Raw genomic sequence first — 23,081 nt, 5'->3', positions numbered from 1 at the left:
TTGACAAACTGGGGAGATTTTCTTGGTCTCCACAAGGGAAACAACAGGATTTTGAGTGTTCCCCCACTAGGTTAGTTATACACGACTCTGTGTGTCTGTGTGTCTGTGTGTCTGTGTGTGTGTGTGTGTGTGTGTGTGTGTGTGTGTGTGTGTGTGTGTGTGTGTGTGTGTGTGTGTGTGTGTGTGTGTGTGTGTGTGTGTGTGTGTCTGTGTGTGTGTGTGTGTGTGTGTGTGTGTGTGTGTGTGTGTGTGTCTGTGTGTGTGTGTGTGTGTGTGTGTGTGTGTGTGTGTGTGTGTGTGTGTGTGTGTGTGTGTGTGTGTGTGTGTGTGTGTGTGTATGTGTGTGTGTGTGTGTGCCTGTCATTAAGTGAAACCGCTAAGTTGGATCAGAGGTCCCCACAGACAGTACATGGTATATAAACTACATGATGACCAGCATAGCAGTGACTGTTAAGTAACCAGGGTGTTTTCCTAGTATACCTGTCTGTCTATAGAACAGAGTTTCAACAGTGAATTGTGACAGACAGGTTTTTGAGGTAAATGGTTGTACAGAGATGTTTAAATGTGATCCTGGTCTCTATGGTTTGATCCTGGTCTCTATGGTGTGATCCTGGTCTCTATGGTGTGATCCTCGTCTCTGTGGTGTGATCCTGGTCTCTGTGGTGTGATCCTGGTCTCTATGGTGTGATCCTGGTCTCTATGGTGTGATCCTGGTCTCTATTGGTGTCATCCTGGTCTCTATTGGTGTCATCCTGGTCTCTATGGTGTGATCCTGGTCTCTATGGTGTGATCCTGATCTCTATGGTGTGATCCTGGTCTCTATGGTGTGATCCTGGTCTCTATTGGTGTCATCCTGGTCTCTATGGTGTGATCCTGATCTCTATGGTGTGATCCTGGTCTCTATGGTGTGATCCTGGTCTCTATGGTGTGATCATGGTCTCTATGGTGTGGTCCTGGTCTCTATGTTGTGATCCTGGTCTCTATGGTGTGATCCTGGTCTCTATGGTGTGATCCTGGTCTCTATGGTGTGATCCTGTGTTAGTTGTATTGATCCTGATCTCTATGGTGTGATCCTGGTCTCTATGGTGTGATCCTTGTCTCTATGGTGTGATCCTGGTCTCTATGGTATGATCCTGGTCTCTATGATAGGATCATGGTCTCTATGGTGTGATCCTGGTCTCTATGGTGTGATCCTGGTCTCTATGGTGTGATCCTGGTCTCTATGGTGTGATGCTGGTCTCTATGGTATGATCCTGGTCTCTATGGTGTGATCCTGGTCTCTATGGTGTGATCCTGGTCTCTGTGGTGTGATCCTGGTCTCTGTGGTGTGATCCTGGTCTCTGTGGTGTGATCCTGGTCTCTAGGGTGTGATCCTGGTCTCTATTGGTGTCATCCTGGTCTCTATTGGTGTCATCCTGGTCTCTATGGTGTGATCCTGGTCTCTATGGTGTGATCCTGATCTCTATGGTGTGATCCTGGTCTCTATGGTGTGATCCTGGTCTCTATTGGTGTCATCCTGGTCTCTATGGTGTGATCCTGGTCTCTATGGTGTGATCCTGATCTCTATGGTGTGATCCTGGTCTCTGTGGTGTGATCCTGGTCTCTATGGTGTGATCCTGGTCTCTATGGTGTGATCCTGGTCTCTATGGTGTGATCCTGGTCTCTATTGGTGTCATCCTGGTCTCTATGGTGTGATCCTGTGTTAGTTGTATTGATCCTGATCTCTATGGTGTGATCCTGGTCTCTATGGTGTGATCCTTGTCTCTATGGTGTGATCCTGGTCTCTATGCTATGATCCTGGTCTCTATGATAGGATCATGGTCTCTATGGTGTGATCCTGGTCTCTATGGTGTGATCCTGGTCTCTATGGTGTGATCCTGGTCTCTATGGTGTGATGCTGGTCTCTATGGTATGATCCTGGTCTCTATGGTGTGATCCTGGTCTCTATGGTGTGATCCTGGTCTCAATGGTGTGATCCTGGTCTCTATGGTGTGATCCTGGTCTCTATGGTGTGATCCTGGTCTCCATGGTGTGATACTGTGTTAGCTGTATTGATCATGGTCTCTATGGTGTGATCCTGGTCTCTATGGTATGATCCTGGTCTCTATGATAGGATCCTGGTCTCTATGGTGTGATCCTGGTCTCTATGGTGTGATCCTGGTCTCTATGGTGTGATCCTGGTCTCTATGGTGTGATCCTGGTCTCTATGGTGTGATGCTGGTCTCTATGGTATGATCCTGGTCTCTATGGTGTGATCCTGGTCTCTATGGTGTGATCCTGGTCTCAATGGTGTGATCCTGGTCTCTGTGGTGTGATCCTGGTCTCTACTGTGGTGTGATCCTGGTCTCTATGGTGTGATCCTGATCTCTATGTTGTGATGTCATCCTGGTCTCTATGGTGTGATCCTGGTCTCTATGGTGTGATCCTGATCTCTCTGGTGTGATCCTGTCTCTATGGTGTGATCCTGGTCTCTATGGTGTGATACTGGTCTCTATGGTGTGATCCTGGTCTCTATGGTGTGATCCTGGTCTCTATGGTGTGATTCTGGTCTATATGGTGTGATCCTGGTCTCTATGGTGTGATCCTGGTCTCTATGGTGTGATCCTGGTCTCTATGGTGTGATCCTGGTCTCTATGGTGTGATCCTGGTCTCTATGGTGTGATCATGGTCTCTATGGTGTGGTCCTGGTCTCTATGTTGTGATCCTGGTCTCTATGGTATGATCCTGGTCTCTATGGTGTGATCCTGGTCTCTATGGTGTGATCCTGGTCTCTATGGTGTGATCCTGGTCTCCATGGTGTGATCCTGGTCTCTATGGTGTGATTCTGGTCTATATGGTGTGATCCTGGTCTCTATGGTGTGATCCTGGTCTCAATGGTGTGATCCTGGTCTCCATGGTATGATCCTGGTCTCTATGGTGTGATCCTGGTCTCTATGGTGTGATCCTGGTCTCTATGGTGTGATCCTGGTCTCTATGGTGTGATCCTGGTCTCTATGGTGATCCTGGTCTCTATGGTGTGATCCTGGTCTCTATGGTGTGATCCTGGTCTCTATGGTGTGATCCTGGTCTCATGGTATGATCCTGGTCTCTATGGTGTGATCTGGTCTCTATGGGGTGATCCTGGTCTCTATTGTATGATCCAGGTGATGATCCTGGTCTCTATGGTGTGATCCTGGTCTCTATGGTGTGATCCTGTCTCTATGGTGTGACCTGGTCTCTATGGTGTGATCCTGGTCTCTATGGTGTGATCCTGGTCTCTATGGTGTGATCCTGGTCTCTATGGTGTGATCCTGGTCTCTATGGTGTGATCCTGGTCTCTATGGTGTGATCCTGGTCTCTATGGTGTGATCCTGGTCTCATGGTATGATCCTGTCGTCTCTATGGTGTGACCTGGTCTCTATGGTGTGATCCTGGTCTCTATGGTGTGATCCTGGTCTCTATGGTATGATCCTGGTCTCTATTGTGTGATCCTGGTCTCTATGGTGTGATCCTGGTCTCAATGGTGTGATCCTGGTCTCTATGGTGTGATCCTGGTCTCCATGGTGTGATACTGTGTTAGTTGTATTGATCATGGTCTCTATGGTGTGATCCTGATCTCTATGTTGTGATCCTGGTATCTATGGTGTGATCCTGGTCTCTATGGTGTGATCCTGATCTCTCTGGTGTGATCCTGTTCTCTATGGTGTGATCCTGGTCTCTATGATGTGTTTCTGGTCTATATGGTGTGATACTGGTCTCTATGGTGTGATCCTGGTCTCCATGGTGTGATCCTGGTCTCTATGGTGTGATTCTGGTCTATATGGTGTGATACTGGTCTCTATGGTGTGATCCTGGTCTCTATGGTGTGATCCTGGTCTCTATGGTATGATCCTGCTCTCTATGGTGTGATCCTGATCTCTATGGTGTGATCATGGTCTCTATGGTGTGGTCCTGGTCTCTATGTTGTGATCCTGGTCTCTATGGTATGATCCTGGTCTCTATGGTGTGATCCTGGTCTCTATGGTGTGATCCTGGTCTCTATGGTGTGATCCTGGTCTCCATGGTGTGATCCTGGTCTCTATGGTGTGATTCTGGTCTATATGGTGTGATACTGGTCTCTATGGTGTGATCCTGGTCTCAATGGTGTGATCCTGGTCTCCATGGTATGATCCTGCTCTCTATGGTGTGATCCTGGTCTCTATGGTGTGATCATGGTCTCTATGGTGTGGTCCTGGTCTCTATGTTGTGATCCTGGTCTCTATGGTATGATCCTGGTCTCTATGGTGTGATCCTGGTCTCTATGGTGTGATCCTGGTCTCTATGGTGTGATCCTGGTCTCATGGTATGATCCTGGTCTCTATGGTGTGATTCTGGTCTCTATGGGGTGATCCTGGTCTCTATTGTATGATCCAGGTCTCTATGAGATGATCCTGGTCTCTATGGTGTGATCCTGGTCTCTATGGTGTGATCCTCGTCTCTATGGGTGTGACCTGGTCTCTATGGTGTGATCCTGGTCTCTATGGTGTGATCCTGGTCTCTATGGTGTGATCCTGGTCTCTATGGTGTGATCCTGGTCTCTATGGTGTGATCCTGGTCTCTATGGTGTGATCCTGGTCTCTATGGTGTGATCCTGGTCTCATGGTGTGATCCTGGTCTCTATGGTGTGATCCTGGTCTCTATGGTGTGATCCTCGTCTCTATGGTGTGACCTGGTCTCTATGGTGTGATCCTGGTCTCTATGGTGTGATCCTGGTCTCTATGGTGTGATCCTGGTCTCTATGGTGTGATCCTGGTCTCTATGGTGTGATCCCTGTCTCTGTGGTGTGATCCTGGTCTCTATGGTGTGATCCTCATCTCTATGGTGTGACCTGGTCTCTATGGTGTGACCTGGTCTCTACGGTGTGATCCTGGTCTCTATGGTGTGACCTGGTCTCTATGGTGTGATCCTGGTCTCTATGGTGTGATCCTGGTCTCTATGGGGTGATCCTGGTCTCTATGGTGTGACCTGTTCTCTATGGTGTGATCCTGGTCTCTATGGTGTGACCTGGTCTCTATGGGGTGATCAAGGGAACAACATCCCCATCTTTCTCATTGACAGGGGAACAACATCCCCGTCTTTCTCATTGACAGGGGAACATCATCCCCATCTTTCTCATTGACAGGGGAACAACATCCCCATCTTTCTCATTGACAGGGGAACAACATCCCCATCTTTCTCATTGACAGGGGAACAACATCCCCATCTTTCTCATTGACAGGGGAACAACAACCCCATCTGTCTCATTGACAGGGGAACAACATCCCCATCTTTCTCATTGACAGGGGAACAACATCCCCATCTTTCTCATTGACAGGGGAACAACATCCCCATCTTTCTCATTGACAAAAAGGAATTTTCACTGGTTTATTTTTTATTTCTTTATCCCAAAATGTTGTCATATCCAATTGGGAGTTACAGTCCCATCGCTGGAACTCCCGTACAGACTCAGGAGAGGCGAAGGTCGAGAGCCGCTCCTCTGAAACACAACCCAGCCAATCCGCACTGCTCCTTGACACACTGCCCGCTTAACCTCGAAGCCAGCCGCACCAATGTGTCAGAGGAAACACTGTACACCTGGCGACCATGTCAGCGTGCATGTACCCAGCCCGCCACAGGAGTCGCTAGAGCGCGATGAGACAAGGACATTCCTGCCGGCCAAACCCTCCCCCTAACCCGGACGACACTGGGCCAAACCCTCCCCTAACCCGGACGACACTGGGCCAAACCCCCTAACCCGGACGACACTGGGCCAAACCCTCCCCTAACCCGGATGACACTGGGCCAAACCTCGCCCTCGACACTGGGCCAAACCCCCTAACCCGGATTGAGAATCAACCAGCTCGGATGACTAAAAAACCTGATTGAAGAAAACTTGTTCAAGATAAAATTATTAAGATATGTAGGTTCATTATACCCCCAACGACACTTCTACCCTCCCCTAACCCGGACACACTGGGCCTTGTTTTAGTTGTTTAAACCCGGATGACGCTGGGCCATTTAACCCGGATTTATTAAAAAAACAAACAAATTATTTAAACCCGGACGACACTGGGCCAAACCCCCTAACCCGGACGACAAAACCCCCCTAACCCAGGAGAATCACTGGGCCAAACAGTCCCCCTAACCCGGAGACACTGGGCCAAACCCCCTAACCCGGATGACGCTGGGCCAAACCCCCTAACCCGGATGACGGGCCAACCCCCCTAACCCGGATGACGCTGGGCCAAACCCCCTCTAACCCGGATGACACTGGGCCAAACCCTCCCTAACCCGGATGGGGGCCAAACCCTCCCTAACCCGGATGACGCTGGGCCAAACCCTCCCCTAACCCGGAGACACTGGGAGAAGCCCCCTAACCCGGGACGCTGGGCCAAACCCCCTATCCCGGATGACGCTGAGCCAAACCCCCTAACCCGGATGACGCTGGGCCAAACCCCCTAACCCGGATGACGCTAGAGACAACCCCCCTAACCCGGATGACGCTAGGCCAAACCCCCTAACCCGGATGACGCTGGGCCAAACCTGCGCCTCTCAGGAGGCCCCAATAAGCTCGCTGGTTTGAGAATCAACCAGCTCTACCTGTATACTAAAAATACTCTGATTGAAGAAAACTTGTTCAGAGATAAAATTATTAAGATATGTAGGTTCATTATAATTTCAACACACTTTCTACACACTTTCTACACACTTTCTACCTTGTTTTAGTTGTTTAAAATCAGATTGGATACATTTTTTCATTTTATTAAAAAAACAAACAAATTATTTAAATGTTTCGGGGGGGGTGCCCGCGGCCCAATAAAAACCTCCCACAACCCACCAGTTGAGAATCACTGAGTTAAACAGTCTTACCAGCTAGAGAGGGGGGAGAGAGAAAGGACGAAAGGAGACGAAGGGAGAAAAGAGAGGCGGGAGAAGGGGGGAGGGAGAGGTGGGGAGAAGAAAGAGGTGGGAGAAGGGGGGGAGAGAGGTGGGGAAAAGAAAGAGATGGGAGAAGGGGGGAGGGGTTGAACAACTTCAACGTGAGCAAGTTCAGTTCAGTTTAGAGTTTAGAGCTGTAAGAAAACTCTAGAGACATCAGGTTACACTAGAGACATCAGGTTACATCAGGTTACTCTAGAGACATCAGGTTACACTAGAGACATCAGGTTACATCAGGTTACTCTAGAGACATCAGGTTATATCAGGTTACTCTAGAGACATCAGGTTACTCTAGAGACATCAGGTTATATCAGGTTACTCTAGAGACATCAGGTTACTCTAGAGTCATCAGGTTACATCAGGTTACTCTAGAGACATCCGGTTACACTAGAGACATCAGATTACTCTAGCGACATCAGATTACATCAGGTTACACTAGAGAAATCAGGTTACTCTAGAGACATCAGGTTACAAAGAGACATCAGGTTACACTAGAGACATAAGGTTACACTAGAGACATCAGGTTACATCAGGTTACTCTAGAGACATCAGGTTACATCAGGTTACACTAGAGACATCAGGTTACACTAGAAACATCAGGTTACACTAGAGACATCAGGTTACTCTAGAGACATCAGGTTACTCTAGAGACATCAGGTTACTCTAGAGACATCAGGTTACACTAGAGACATCAGGTTACTCTAGAGACATCAGGTTACTCTAGAGACATCAGGTTACATCAGGTTACTCTAGAGACATCAGGTTACATCAGGTTACTCTAGAGACATCAGGTTACACTAGAGACATCAGGTTACACTAGAGACATCAGGTTACACTAGAGACATCAGGTTACACTAGAGACATCAGGTTACACTAGAGACATCAGGTTACACTAGAGACATCAGGTTACTCTAGAGACATCAGGTTACTCTAGAGACATCAGGTTACACTAGAGACATCAGGTTACATCAGGTTACTCTAGAGACATCAGGTTACTCTAGAGACATCAGGTTACACTAGAGACATCAGGTTACACTAGAGACATCAGGTTACACTAGAGACATCAGGTTACACTAGAGACATCAGGTTACTCTAGAGACATCAGGTTACACTAGAGACATCAGGTTACACTAGAGACATCAGGTTACATCAGGTTACTCTAGAGACATCAGGTTACACTAGAGACATCAGGTTACTCTAGAGACATCAGGTTACTCTAGAGACATCAGGTTACACTAGAGACATCAGGTTACATCAGGTTACTCTAGAGACATCAGGTTACACTAGAGACATCAGGTTACACTAGACACATCAGGTTACATCAGGTTACTCTAGAGACATCAGGTTACACTAGAGACATCAGGTTACATCAGGTTACTCTAGAGACATCAGGTTACACTAGATAAATCAGGTTATTCTAGAGACATCAGGTTATATCAGGTTACTCTAGAGACATCAGGTTACTCTAGAGACATCAGGTTACACAAGAGACATCAGGTTACATCAGGTTACTCTAGAGACATCAGGTTACACTAGATACATCAGGTTACTCTAGAGACATCAGGTTACTCTAGAGACATCAGGTTACTCTAGAGACATCAGGTTACACTAGAGACATCAGGTTACACTAGAGACATCAGGTTACTCTAGAGACATCAGGTTACTCTAGAGACATCAGGTTACACTATAGACATCAGGTTACATCAGGTTACTCTAGAGACATCAGGTTACATCAGGTTACTCTAGAGACATCAGGTTACACTAGAGACATCAGGTTACACTAGAGACATCAGGTTACACTAGAGACATCAGGTTACTCTAGAGACATCGGGTTACTAGAGACATCAGGAGACATCAGGTTACTCTAGAGACATCAGGTTACACTAGAGACATCAGGTTTAGAGACATCAGGTTACTCTAGAGACATCAGGTTACACTAGAGACATCAGGTTACACTAGACACATCAGGTTACATCAGGTTACTCTAGAGACATCAGGTTACACTAGAGACATCAGGTTACATCAGGTTACTCTAGAGACATCAGGTTATATCAGGTTACTCTAGAGACATCAGGTTACTCTAGAGCAGGGGTGTCAAACTCAAATACCCAGTGGGCCAAAATGTAAAACCTGAACAAAGTCACGGGCCAACATTGAACAAATTAACCTTTTAATATGGACCCAAACAAGTTTTGCTTTAACATTGAATATGGAACAAGCATCGCTTATTACCATACAATATATAATTTAATAGTGGAGACATGCAAAATCGAATTTCAAATGAAAAAACACATCAATGGCATTCATTTATTAAATAAATAAAATTTAAATAAAAATTGTATGCCTCTTTTCTATTTGCAGCCTTCTGATTTAAATACCAAAATAAACTTTTTCCACTGGCTAATAATTTTACAAATAAAATGATAATAAATCAATCAACCATTCAAGCCCATGCCTTGTAGCAAAAAAAGTGCATAAAGAAAACGTTAATTATTGCACACTGGTCTAATCTGATGTGCCCAAGCCAGATACCTGGCATCTCTTCTTGGATGCTAGTTCATCAATGTCTGGGCTCAAGCTCTGAGCTGAAGAAATCCTCAGTATCGAGCGAAGATGTTCATCAGTCAGACGTCTCCTGTGAGTTGTTTTGGTCATCTTCATCGAGGAGAAAAGTTGCTCGCATAGATAAGTGCTGCCGAACATGGAGAGCATCTGAGCAGCTTGGGTGCGGAGCTGAGGCATTGTGTCAGGGATGAACCGTGGAAACTGTGCGGCGCCCACAGCATCATACTTTGACTTCAGCGTGTCGTTGCACTGGAGTTCAATCAGCTCCATTTGGATGTTGGTTAGCATTTTCCACATCAACTGCGAAGGGATTACTAAGCAGTTCAAACTTGCATTTCTGGGCATCGAAGTCGGCAAATCGCCGGCTAAACTCAGCGGCGAGAACACTGAGTTTTTCAGCCAACTGTGCGCATGGGAACACGGCGGTAGAGATCTGCGCTTTTATGGATTGGCAGCAGGGAAAATGGCAAGGGTTTCCTTGCAGCATCTGATTCTCCCACAGGCACAGTTTAGTTTTGAAGGCCCTCACTGCAGCGTACATGTCTGTGATGATGATGCGCCCCCGCCCCTGAAGCTGCAGGTTCAGCGCATCGAGATGGCTCGAGATGTCACAGAGAAAGGCCAGCTCACACAGGAACTTTTGCTCCCAGAGCTCTGCTGTATCCTTCCCTTTGGTTTCCAGGAATTGACATATTTCCTCACGCAGCTCGAAACATCTGTTCAGTACTTTTCCTCTGCTTAGCCATCTCACCTCTGTGTGATACGGCACGTCTGCGTATTCGAACCACACTCCTCCAGAAAAGATTTAAACTGGCGGTGATTTAGACCTTTGGCTCTTATAAAGTTAACTACCTGTGTTACTGTGGTCATAACATGTTCCATCTTTAGGGCTTTGGCACACAGTGCTTCCTGATGTATGATGCAGTGGTAAACAGTTAGCTCACCTGCACAGTTCTCTTCCCGCATCTTCTCCCGAACCATGCCCACCAGTCCACTCTTTTTACCGCACATCGCTGGCGCACCATCTGTCGTTAATCCAACGAGTTTATCCCACGGCAGCTTTATTTCAGTTACACATTTGGAAACCTCCTCAAGATTTCCTTTCCTGTGGTTGTGCCATGCATTGATTTGAATCCTAATAGCTCCTCCGTAACACACAGATTTGAGTCCACTCCACGGATGAAGACTGACAGCTGAGCAGTATCAGATGCGTCGCAGCTCTCATCCACAGCGAGGAGAACGCAACAAAATCTTTTCCCTTTTCCATCAGCTGGTCATACAGATTGGTGGCAAGATCACATGTGCGATCAGCTACTGTGTTCCTGCTCAGGCTCACGTTTGAAAATGCTTGTTTTTTCTCTGGGCATACGAGGTCACAAACCTTCATCATGCACTTTTTCATGAACTCTCCCTCATTAAAGGGCCGGGCTGATTTTGCGATCTCTGCTGCCACTATATAACTAGCCTTTACAGCAGCCTCGCTTTGTGATGTGGCTTTTTAAACATATTCTGTTGTGAAACCAAACTTCTTTTCATCTCCTTACTTTCTGGCTCCTTTGAGTCATGTCCAGGTCCTTGTATTTGTCATGGTGTTTCGTTTCAGAGTGTCGTCTAAAGTTGTACTCCTTACTTACAGCCACGTTGACTCCACAAACAAGACAAACAGGTTTGTCTTTTACATATGTAAACAGATATTCTGCCTCCCACTTGTCCAGAAAGCTCCTGTTTTCTGCCTTTCTTTCGCCATTTTTGGGAAGGGTTAGCTCGCTGACAGTTGTAGCGTCTATGTTGCTATGACTACTGTCACAGAGGAGAGAGCGTTTCTGGGTCCTGTCCTGATTGGCGCGCGAAAACAGCAGAGCATTATGGGATTCGTAGTATTAGTGGTGAATGCGCTGTATAATACCGGCGGGCCAGCTCTAGTAGTAATTTGGTATTGTCTCGCGGGCCAAATATAATTACCCCGCGGGCCAAATTTGGCCCACGGGCCAGAGTTTGACACCCATGCTCTAGAGACATCAGGTTACACAAGAGACATCAGGTTACATCAGGTTACTCTAGAGACATCAGGTTACACTAGATACATCAGGTTACTCTAGAGACATCAGGTTACACAAGAGACATCAGGTTATATCAGGTTACTCTAGAGACATCAGGTTACTCTAGAGACATGGGGTTATATTGGGTTACTCTAGAGACATCAGGTTATATCAGGTTACTGTAGAGACATCAGGTTACACTAGAGACATCAGGTTACATCAGGTTACTCTAGAGACATCCGGTTACACTAGAGACATCTGGTTACACTAGAGACATCAGGTTACACTAGAGACATCAGGTTACATCAGGTTACTCTAGAGACATCAGGTTACACTAGAGACATCAGGTTACTCTAGAGACATCAGGTTACACTAGAGACATCAGGTTACTCTAGAGACATCAGGTTACTCTAGAGACATCAGGTTACATCAGGTTACTCTAGAGACATCAGGTTACACTAGAGACATCAGGTTACACTAGAGACATCAGGTTACACTAGAGACATCAGGTTACTCTAGAGACATCAGGTTACACTAGAGACATCAGGTTACTCTAGAGACATCAGGTTACACTAGAGACATCAGGTTACATCAGGTTACTCTAGAGACATCAGGTTACACTAGAGGCATCAGGTTACACTAGAGACATCAGGTTACATCAGGTCACTCTAGAGACATCAGTTTACACTAGAGACATCAGGTTACTCTAGAGACATCAGGTTACACTAGAGACATCAGGTTACTCTAGAGACATCAGGTTATGTCAGGTTAGTAAATACAGCATCATATGATTTAAGGCCTTTGTCTGTGTAACAGTATAACTTTAGACCGCCCCCTCGCCCATACCCGGGCGCGAACCAGGGACCCTCTGCACACATCAACAACAGTCACCCTCGAAGCATCGTTACCCATTGCTCCACAAAAGCCGCGGCCCTTGCAGAGCAAAGGGGAACCACTACTTCAAGGTCTCAGAGCAAGTGACGTCACCGATTGAAACGCTATTTAGCGTGCATCACCGCTAACTAAGCTAGCGTTTCACATCCGTTACATCTGTATAGTAAATAGAGCATCATATGATTTAAGGCCTTTATGTCTATATAGTAAATACAGCATCATATGATTTAAGGCCTTTATGTCTATATAGTAAATACAGCATCATATGATTTAAGGCCTTTATGTCTATATAGTAAATACAGCATCATATGATTTAAGGCCTTTATGTCTATATTGTAAATACAGCATCATATGATTTAAGGCCTTTATGTCTATATAGTAAATACAGCATCATATGATTTAAGGCCTTTATGTCTATATAGTAAATACAGCATCATATGATTTAAGGCCTTTATGTCTATATTGTAAATACAGCATCATATGATTTAAGGCCTTTATGTCTGTATAGTAAATAGAGCATCATATGATTTAAGGCCTTTATGTCTATATTGTAAATACAGCATCATATGATTTAAGGCCTTTATGTTACATCTGTCTATATTGTAAATAGAGCATCATATGATTTAAGGCCTTTATGTCTATATAGTAAATACAGCATCATATGATTTAAGGCCTTTATGTCTATATAGTAAATACAGCATCATATGATTTAAGGCCTTTATGTCTGTTACGACTGATCAAAGGGGTCTGACTTTAAATAAAGTGCAGCGTCCTATGATGTAAAGTCTTTATGGATGACCGAAGGTGTCTCACTTCAAACGAAGTATTACAGGACACGACATAAAGTATCAATTAATCAATGAATAGGTTATTAATGTTCTGATGATTCATGTTCTCTGATGATCCACAGGTGGGTGTCAGAGGTATTTAAATAGGTTGATGGACCAGCAGTGTGTGTGTGTGTGTGTGTGTGTGTGTGTGTGTGTGTGTGTGTGTGTGTGTGTGTGTGTGTGTGTGTGTGTGTGTGTGTGTGTGTGTGTGTGTGTGTGTGTGTGTGTGGGTGGGTGTCAGAGGTATTTAAATAGGTTGATGGACCAGCAGTGTGTGTGTGTGTGTGTGTGTGTGTGTGTGTGTGTGTGTGTGTGTGTGTGTGTGTGTGTGTGTGTGTGTGTGTGTGTGTGTGTGTGTGTGGGTGTCAGAGGTATTTAAATAGGTTGATGGACCAGCAGTGTGTGTGTGTGTGTGTGTGTGTGTGTGTGTGTGTGTGTGTGTGTGTGTGTGTGTGTGTGCGTGCGTGCGTGCGTGCGTGCGTGTGTGTGTGTGTGTGTGTGTGTGTGTGCGTGTGTGTCAAAACAAGATGAGGTAGTCCTCTTCTGTTCCCATGGAGACCAGGGCTTGATTACAACCTGTTACATTGGTGCCAGGAAAATCTGTGTTGTGTTCCGATTCTCTACCGTTCGCTCAGAAGTGTCCACTTGTTTACGTTATATCTCTTGAAATCTATGAGGGGGGGAAGTACACCAGTGAATAGATAGAGATTCAGACGGCAGCGTCAGGCACTTTAGACAAAGGAGGAAAAAGACAGACAAAAAAATAGACAGAGAAGTGAAGGAGAAACTGTGTAACTGTGTTTGACATCAGGACTTCCATTGTGATATAAAGCAGTGCATTATTATCCTTCTCGGGGTCTGCTCTACCTAAGCCTTGTCCAAACCAGAACAGCCCAAAGGACAGGAGCCCATCTCCTGTTTCTGTAGCGTGAGGCAGCTTGATGAACAGTACACCCCCTGGACAGGAAGGAACTCTATCTAGGTCCAACATAAATATTAAATGTGGGATTATTTAAGATATTCTTTGAAGAGGTAGGGTTTCAGATGTTTTCAGGAAGATGGGCAGGGACTCTGCTATCCTAGCTTCAGGGGGAAGCGGGTTATACCATTGGGTTGTCAGGACAGAGAAGAGTTTGGACTGAGCTGAGAGAAAGCTGGGGTGTTGATTAGAAGCCAGTGGAGTGTGCGGAGGAGCAGGGTCACATGGGAGAACTTGGAAAGGTTAGACACCAGGCGGAATGCAGCGTTCTGGATCATTTACAGGGGTTGGATGACACAATTGGAGGGAGCCCAACCAACATTGAATTGCAGTAGCCCAGACAGGAGATGACAAGTGCCTGGATTAGGATCTGTGCCACTTCCTCTGTGAGGTAGGGTCGTACTCTACGGATGTTCCACTTCCTGTGTGAGGTAGGGTCGTTCTCAACGGATGTTCCATTTCCTGTGTGAGGTATGGTCGTACTCTACGGATGTGTCACTTCCTGTGTGAGGTATGGTCGTACTCTACGGATGTTCACTTCCTGTGTGAGGTAGGGTCGTACTCTATGGATGTTCCACTTTCTGTGTGAGGTATGGTCGTTCTCTACGGATGTTCCACTTCCTGTGTGAGGTATGGTCGTACTCTACGGATGTGCCACTTCCTGTGTGAGGTAGGGTCGTACTCTACGGATGTTCACTTCCTGTGTGAGGTAGGGTCGTACTCTATGGATGTTCCACTTCCTGTGTGAGGTATGGTCGTTCTCTACGGATGTTCCACTTCCTGTGTGAGGTATGGTTGTACTCTACGGATGTGCCACTTCCTGTGTGAGGTATGGTTGTACTCTATGGATGTGTCACTTCCTGTGTGAGGTATGGTCGTACTCTACGGATGTTCCACTTCCTGTGTGAGGTAGGGTCGTACTCTACGGATGTTCACTTCCTGTGTGAGGTAGGGTCGTACTCTATGGATGTTCCACTTCCTGTGTGAGGTAGGGTCCTACTCTATGGATGTGTCACTTCCTGTGTGAGGTAGGGTCGTACTCTATGGATGTGTCACTTCCTGTGTGAGGTATGGTCGTACTCTATGGATGTGTCACTTCCTGTGTGAGGTAGGGTCGTACTCTATGGATGTTCCACTTCCTGTGTGAGGTAGGGTCGTACTCTATGGATGTTCCACTTCCTGTGTGAGGTAGGGTCGTACTCTATGGATGTTCCACTTTCTGTGTGAGGTATGGTCGTTCTCTACGGATGTTCCACTTCCTGTGTGAGGTATGGTCGTACTCTACGGATGTGCCACTTCCTGTGTGAGGTAGGGTCGTACTCTACGGATGTTCACTTCCTGTGTGAGGTAGGGTCGTACTCTATGGATGTTCCACTTCCTGTGTGAGGTATGGTCGTTCTCTACGGATGTTCCACTTCCTGTGTGAGGTATGGTTGTACTCTACGGATGTGCCACTTCCTGTGTGAGGTATGGGGTCCGTACTCTATGGATGTGTCACTTCCTGTGTGAGGTATGGTACGGATGTGCCACTCTATGGATGTGTCACTTCCTGTGTGAGGTATGGGTCCTGTGTGAGGTAGGGTCCTACTCTATGGATGTGTCACTTCCTGTGTGAGGTAGGGTCGTACTCTATGGATGTGTCACTTCCTGTGTGAGGTATGGTCGTACTCTATGGATGTGTCACTTCCTGTGTGAGGTAGGGTCGTACTCTATGGATGTTCCACTTCCTGTGTGAGGTAGGGTCGTACTCTATGGATGTTCCACTTCCTGTGTGAGGTAGGGTCGTACTCTATGGATGTTCCACTTCCTGTGTGAGGTAGGATCGTACTCTACGGATGTTTTAGAGCAGGAACCTGCAGGAGCGAGTCACTGCTTTGATGATTGCAGAGAACAACAGGATGTTGTCCAGGGTCACACCAAGGTTCTTTGCACCCTGGGAGGGGAACACCGTGGAGTTGTAAACCGTGATGGAGAGGTCTTGGAGCGAGCATGTCTTTCCTGGGATGAAGAACAGCTCCATCTTGTCGAGGTTGAGCTTGAGTTGGAGGGCCGACATCCAAGCTGAGATATCTGCCAGAGATGCTTGTCGCCTTCTGGGTGTCAGAAGGGGGGAAGGAGAAGAGTTGTTGAGTGTCATCCTCATAACAATGTTAGAAGAGACCATGAGAGGATATGACGGAGCTGAGTGACTTGGTATATAGAGAGAGGGGGAGAGGGCCAAGAAGCGAGCCCTGGGGGAACCAGTAGTGAGAGTACATGGTGCAGACACAGATCCTCTCCATGTCACCTGGTAGGAGAGACCAAGAGTGTGCAGGGCCTGAGACACCCAGCCCTGAGAGGGTGGAGAGGAGGATCTGATGGTTCATGGTGTTGAAGGCAGCGGATAGATCTAGGAGGATGAGAACAGAGGAGAGAGAGTCAACTTTGGCAGTGACACAGAGGAGCACAGTCTCGGTTAAGTGAGCCGTCTTGAAGTCTGGTTAGGGTCCAGAAGATCATTCTGAGAGAGAGAGAGAGAGAGAGAGAGAGAGAGAGAGAGAGAGAGAGAGAGAGAGAGAGAGAGAGAGTAAATCAGAGATAGAACGCTCGAGAGACAGAGAGAGAGAGAGAGAGAGAGAGAGAGAGAGAGAGAGAGAGAGAGAGAGAGAGTAAATCAGAGATAGAAGAGACAGAGAGAGAGAGAGAGAGAGAGAGAGAGAGTTAATCAGCGATAGAACGCTCGAGAGAGAGAGAGAAAGAGAGAGAGAGAGAGAGAGAGATAGAGAGAGAGTTGATCTGAGACAGCACACTCAAGTATTTTGGAAAGAAAATAAAGAAGGGATAATGATCTGTAGTTTTTGACATCAGAGGAGTCGAGTTTTGGTTTCTTGAGGAGGGGAGCGACTCGGCCATTTTGTATCAAATCAAATGTATTTATAAAGCCCTTTTACATCAGCAGATGTCACAAAGTGCTGTACAGAAACCCAGCCTAAAACCCCAAACAGCAAGCAATGCAGATGTAGAAGCACAGTGGCTAGGAAAAACTCGCTAGAAAGGCAAGACTCTAGGAAGAAACCTAGAGAGGAACCAGGCTCTGATGGGTGGCCAGTACTCTACTGGCTGTGCCGGGTGGAGATTATAACAGAACATGTTCAAATGTTCATAGATGACCAGCAGGGAGGGAGGGAGGGAGGGAGGGAGGGAGGGAGGGAGGGAGGGAGGGAGGGAAACAGCATGCCTGGGACATGTAGCACATCTGGCGAACAGGTCAGAGTTCCACAGCCACAGGCAAAACAGCAGAAATTGGATCAGCAGCACGACCAGGTGGACTGGGGACCAGGTCAGCCAGGAGTCATCCGGCCAGGTAGTTCTGAGGTAGTTCTGAGGCCTGGTCCTAGGGCTCAGGTACAGACAGGTGGACAGACGGACAGATGGACGGACAGAGAGAAAATACTACAGTTCACACAGCCCCGTAATAGGGTCAGAGGCAGAGAATCCCAGTGGAGAGAGGGGAGCCGGCCAGGCAGAGAGGGCGTTTCGTCATTCCAGTGCCTTGCCGTTCACCTTCGCACCCCTGGGCCAGACTACATTCAATCAATGAAGAGATAAGTCTTCAGCAAGGACTTAAAGGTCGAGACCGAGTCTGCATCGCTCAAATGGATAGGCAGACCATTCCATAAAAATGTAGGAGAAAGCCCTGCCTCCAGCTGTTTGCTTAGAAATTCTAGGGACAATTAGGAGGCCTGCGTCATGTGATCGTCTGTCTTCCTCGTCTCTAGCTCCATCTCTGTGTCTGTCTTCCTCATCTCTGGCTCCAGTTCTGTGTCTGTCTTCCTCGTCTCTGGCTCCAGCTCTCTGTCTGTCTTCCTCATCTCTGGCTCCAGCTCTGTGTCTGTCTTCCTCGTCTCTGGCTCCAGCTCTGTGTCTGTCTTCCTTGTCTCTGGCTCCAGTTCTGTGTCTGTCTTCCCTGTCTCTGGCTCCAACTCTGTGTCTGTCTTCCTCGTCTCTGGCTCCAGCTCTGTGTCTGTCTTCCCTGTCTCTGGCTGCAGCTCTGTGTCTGTCTTCCTCGTCTCTGGCTCCAGCTCTGTGTCTGTCTTGCCTGTCTCTGGCTCCAGTTCTGTGTCTGTCTTCCTCGTCTCCTGCTCCAGTTCTGTGTCTGTCTTCCTCGTCTCTGGCTCCAGCTCTGTGTCGGTCTTCTGAAAGAGAATGTGAGAGATTTGGTCAGTACCAGCACACTCAAGTGTTTTGGAAAGAAACAAAGAACAACAAAAACTGTCTCTAACCAGAACAGAAAGAGGAGTGGGAGGCCCCGGTGCACAATTGAGCAAGAGGATAAGTACATTAGAGTGTCTATTTTGAGAAACAGATGTCTCACAATTCCTCAACTGGCAGCTTCATTAAATAGCACTGCAAACACTAGTCTCAACGTCAACAGTGAAGAGGCGACTCCGAGATCCTGGCCTTCTAAGCAGAGTTCCTCTGTCCAGTCTCAACTTCAACAGTGAAGAGACGACTCCGGGATCCTGGCCTTCTAAGCAGAGTTCCTCTGTCCAGTCTCAACTTCAACAGTGAAGAGGCGACTCCAGGATCCTGGCCTTCTAGGCAGAGTTCCTCTGTCCAGTCTCAACTTCAACAGTGAAGAGGCGACTCCGGGATGCTGGACTCTGTTTTCGTGCCTAGAAGGCCAGCATCCCGGAGTCGCCTCTTCACTGTTGATGTTGAGACTGGTGTTTTGCAGTGTAGTATAGTGGTTTGTTAGTATAGTGGTGTATTAGTGTAGAATAGGTGTGTATTAGTGTAGTATAGTGGTGTGTTAGCGTAGTATAGTGTTGTGTTAGTATAGTGTTGTGTTAGTATAGTGGTGTGTTAGTGTGGTATAGTGGTGAAATCCACATGGATTTCTACCCAAAGTTATTATCCATTTAATAAACACAATGGAACAGCAACATTGACAAATGGGTTGCAGGAACAGTGGCATCTTGTGGCCAAAACCTGGTACTGTCACACTATTTTATGGTAAATAATGCAAGCGAATTCAAGGACAAATTTCTCTGAACAGTTGAAAAAAAAAAATTTCACAGGAAATACATTACAAAGGAAGAAGAAGCAATACTCAAAGCTGACCTCAATAGATGTTCGGTACTTGTATTTATCTTAATTTCTCAAAAATCTAATTATATCTCAACAAAATAACGTTTCATGAATGATGATCTTATCTGTTTCTAAGTACAGAAATTATTTTAGAAAATGTTTCGATATTAGGTGTCAAAATCCTCTTTCTTCAGCTTTTTTTTCGTAGACTGACTCCGCTGCTTTGCGACCTTAATCCGCAGACAGGGTTTAGCAGCTTTCACAGGTCTAAACCAGGGCTGCAGTCCTAACAAGTTATTTTTCACCCCTCAGACCTCACGCTAGACACTTTCCCTCAGGGGAATCCCTGTCGAGACCAGATGCAGTTTAATTGCCATTTTAAGATTGTCCCTGTTATTGGAGAGCACACCAGGAAGCTCCAGGGTGCACCTGTCGGGTACATCTACAGGTGAGCCCGACAGGTGCGCATTTGATAAGGAAAAAGCATATTCCGGTTGCCAGAAGGTTAAGTCCGATGTTTCTAAACATGCAGGTGAACACCTCCGTACAATTTATAATCCACAAAAGGGGGTAGAGGAATTATGCACGTACATGTGCATGTTCCCTGTCAACGCATCACTGTGCTCTCACTGTCGCTGTCAGATACCTCAATGAATACAGAGAGAGCTGTCTGCTATGTGTCACTAAAACCTGGCTAAAAGACATTCATGATAGCAATGAACTGAAAATAGAAGGCTTGGGAACCCCAAGTAGAAGAGACAAAGATCCCGTAATCCCCAAAAAGTCACTAGAGGGAGGCCGTTTACATATTAATAATGGTGTAAGGATTTTACTGTACTGTCATTTTGCAGTGTGAAAGTCGTGTCTTTAGATTTTCTACCTGCCGAGGGAGCTTGGACAAATATTTGTGACTCTGGTGTCGTGTCTTTGGCTATGCCGGATTACATGCTATTTTATCAAATCCTTTCTCTGTAATTAATATTACCTGATTGAGCTAATCATGTAAATGTAATTAACTAGAACGTCGGGAACAACAAAATAATATTTATAGAGCAGTTATCTTCCAAATGAACTCTTAAAGACCTAGTAATATTTTACATCAATAGCAGTCAATATTAATCGTCACCTTATTTCAGTCTCATCTGTAAGTTGTAAATTCTTGGTTATCTTCACGAACCCTGGCTAACAAGTTGAATCAGCAATACAACATTGGGTTTAATTATTTATTACTAAATACCTAACTAATCACACAGAATTACATATACACAGAATGAATCATACCTTGATTACAAATTACATCATAAAGGAAAACTTCCCTAGCGGACGGAACAGATATGACAGCTGGTTACACAAAAGAAAGGGGGTCTGGGTTTGAGTGAAAGAGAAGGAAGACTGAGGAACAAGGGGAGAAGCGATGTCTCTATCAGGCCGTAGGGAGCTACACTATCGTAAATACAGTATCTTATGCATTCTAAATTACCGCCCATTTGGAAAAGGAAAATGCAATAAATATTTACTCTGAGCTGCGCTTCGGTAGGTTGGTGGTAGATGGAAGGCCGTGTTGCCAAACCGAGTCCTTTGAAGAATGTCTCTGCTGGTAAATTGGATACGTTGTAGTAACGTCGTTGTGTGGTAGACGGGATACTCTGTCTGTTCTATCCTAGCCCACGTTTGCAGCTGCTGTTGCTAACTCAACGGGCTAAGAGGTATCACTTCTGTAGTGAATAAGAGTTCAAAGTTCATACCATTCGCAACCAAAGCTCACGCTGAGGTTGACTTCGTTCTGCAGTTATTATCTGAACCCTCTGACATCGGATCGTCATCCTAATGTATCCGGAACAGGAGGTTACATCTTCGTCAAGGCTTTATATAGTGGAGGGTTAGAAGGGTATGTTTCATAGTTTTATAACCCATGTCCCTTCACAGGGGCGGGCCACTGATTGAGCAGAGCCTTAACCTTATGAAAACAACCCAAATCTCTCATTTGGAAGCTAAAATTACATTTAATCCTTTCACCAATAATTTTATATTCAAACATTTAAATTGAACAACAATTCCATGTGAATCTGATAACTACAATGTGTAGACTTTCCACTGTAGAGTTTGTCATCCTATCATTGATGAGAATGTCTCAGATGACAACCGAACAGACATCATATATACACATGCACCAGATAGGACTGTTTCGGGTTTTGTCATGTTTGTTATTTTGTTTTTGTGTTCACGTTATCGTCTTTATTAAACACGTTGAACACGAACTACGCTGCATTTTGGTCCTCCTCTCCTTCAATGGAAGCTGTTACATTCTGTGACAAATGAAAACATGGAGGAACTAAACTATAAAGACTAAATGTTTTCCTAATGCAAAAACCCTGGATAACTAAGGAACTAAAACTGTTACTTGACCAAAAGCAAAACAGCTGTGTTTGAAGGACACAATTCTGATGAGTTCCATACAAAGAGACATTAAACAACAGATCAACAAGAACAAGCTGGATTAATGACTCCGAATGGACCACGTGCTTGAAAATAACAGTTCAAGGGGAGGCATTGAAATGTATCAAACAAAAGACTCTTCCTTCTTCATACGATCTACATGCACCTGGGGTTCGTGCTGTGGGGGAGATCTTTGTGGGCTATACTCGGCCTTGTCTCAGGGTAGTAAGTTAGGGGTCTGTTGATATCCCTCTAGTGGTGTGGGGTCTATACTCGGCCTTGTCTCAGGGTAGTAAGTTAGGGGTCTGTTGATATCCCTCTAGTGGTGTGGGGTCTATACTCGGCCTTGTCTCAGGGTAGTAAGTTAGGGGTCTGTTGATATCCCTCTAGTGGTGTGGGGTCTATACTCGGCCTTGTCTCAGGGTAGTAAGTTAGGGGTCTGTTGATATCCCTCTAGTGGTGTGGGGGCTGTGCTTTGGCAAAGTGTGTGGGGTTATAGCCTGCCTGGTTGGCCCTGTCCTCGGGTATCGTCGGACTGGGCCACAGTGTCTCCTGACCCCTCCTGTCTCAGCCTCCAGTATTTATGCTGCAGTAGTTTATGAGTCAGGGGCTAGGTTCAGTTTGTTATATCTGGAGTATTTCTCCTGTCCTGTGTGAATATGCCAGAATTATTTTTGTAGATTTAATTGATTGACTTTTTCCAAAACATTTTAAGTTAGTCTTATTCTAAACTAGATTTTTTTTAAATCCTCAGCTATCTACAAACAATACCCCATTAAAACAAAGTAAAAACAGGTTTTTAGAAAATAAAAAACAGAAAAACCTTATTTATATAAGTATTCCAACCTTTTGCTATGAGACTCAAAATTGAGCTCAGGTGCAACATGTTTCCATTGATCAACTTTGTGATGTTTCTACAACTTGATTGGAGTCCACCTGTGGTAAATTCAATTGATTGGACATGATTTGGAAAGGCACACGCCTGTCTATATAAGCTCCCACAGTTGGACAGTGCATGTCAGAGCAAAAACCAAGCCATGAGTACGAAGTAATTGTCTGTAGAGCTCCGAGACAGGATTGTGTCGAGGCACAGATCTGGGGAAGGGTACCAAAACATGTCTGCAGCATTGAAGGTCCCCAAGAACACAATGGCCTCCATCATTCTTAAATGGAAGAAGTTTGGAACCCCCAAGACTCTTCCTAGAGCTGGCCACCCGGCCAAACTGAGCAATCGGGGGAAGAATGGCCGTGGTCAGGGAGGTGACCAAGAACCTGATGGTCACTCTGACAGAGCTCCAGAGTTCCTCTGTGGAGATGGGAGAACCTTCCAGA

The 23,081-nt window shown here is 45.9% G+C and overlaps 1 protein-coding gene and 1 pseudogene across 1 annotated transcript in view; one reads left to right on the top strand and one right to left on the bottom strand.

The window, feature by feature from the left end:
- ngfa (nerve growth factor a (beta polypeptide)) overlaps positions 1–23,081 on the top strand; it is a 35,275-nt gene that overhangs the window by 325 nt on the left and 11,869 nt on the right. The gene's annotated exons all lie outside the window — the stretch shown is intronic.
- On the bottom strand, positions 14,273–16,624 carry LOC121839709 (annotated as a pseudogene).

This window comes from Oncorhynchus tshawytscha, linkage group LG16 (genome assembly GCF_018296145.1).
Source record: "Oncorhynchus tshawytscha isolate Ot180627B linkage group LG16, Otsh_v2.0, whole genome shotgun sequence".
Taxonomy (NCBI): Eukaryota; Metazoa; Chordata; class Actinopteri; order Salmoniformes; family Salmonidae; genus Oncorhynchus; species Oncorhynchus tshawytscha.
The sequence above is the reverse complement of the archived record's forward strand: the minus strand, read 5'-3'. Positions and strand labels throughout refer to the sequence as shown.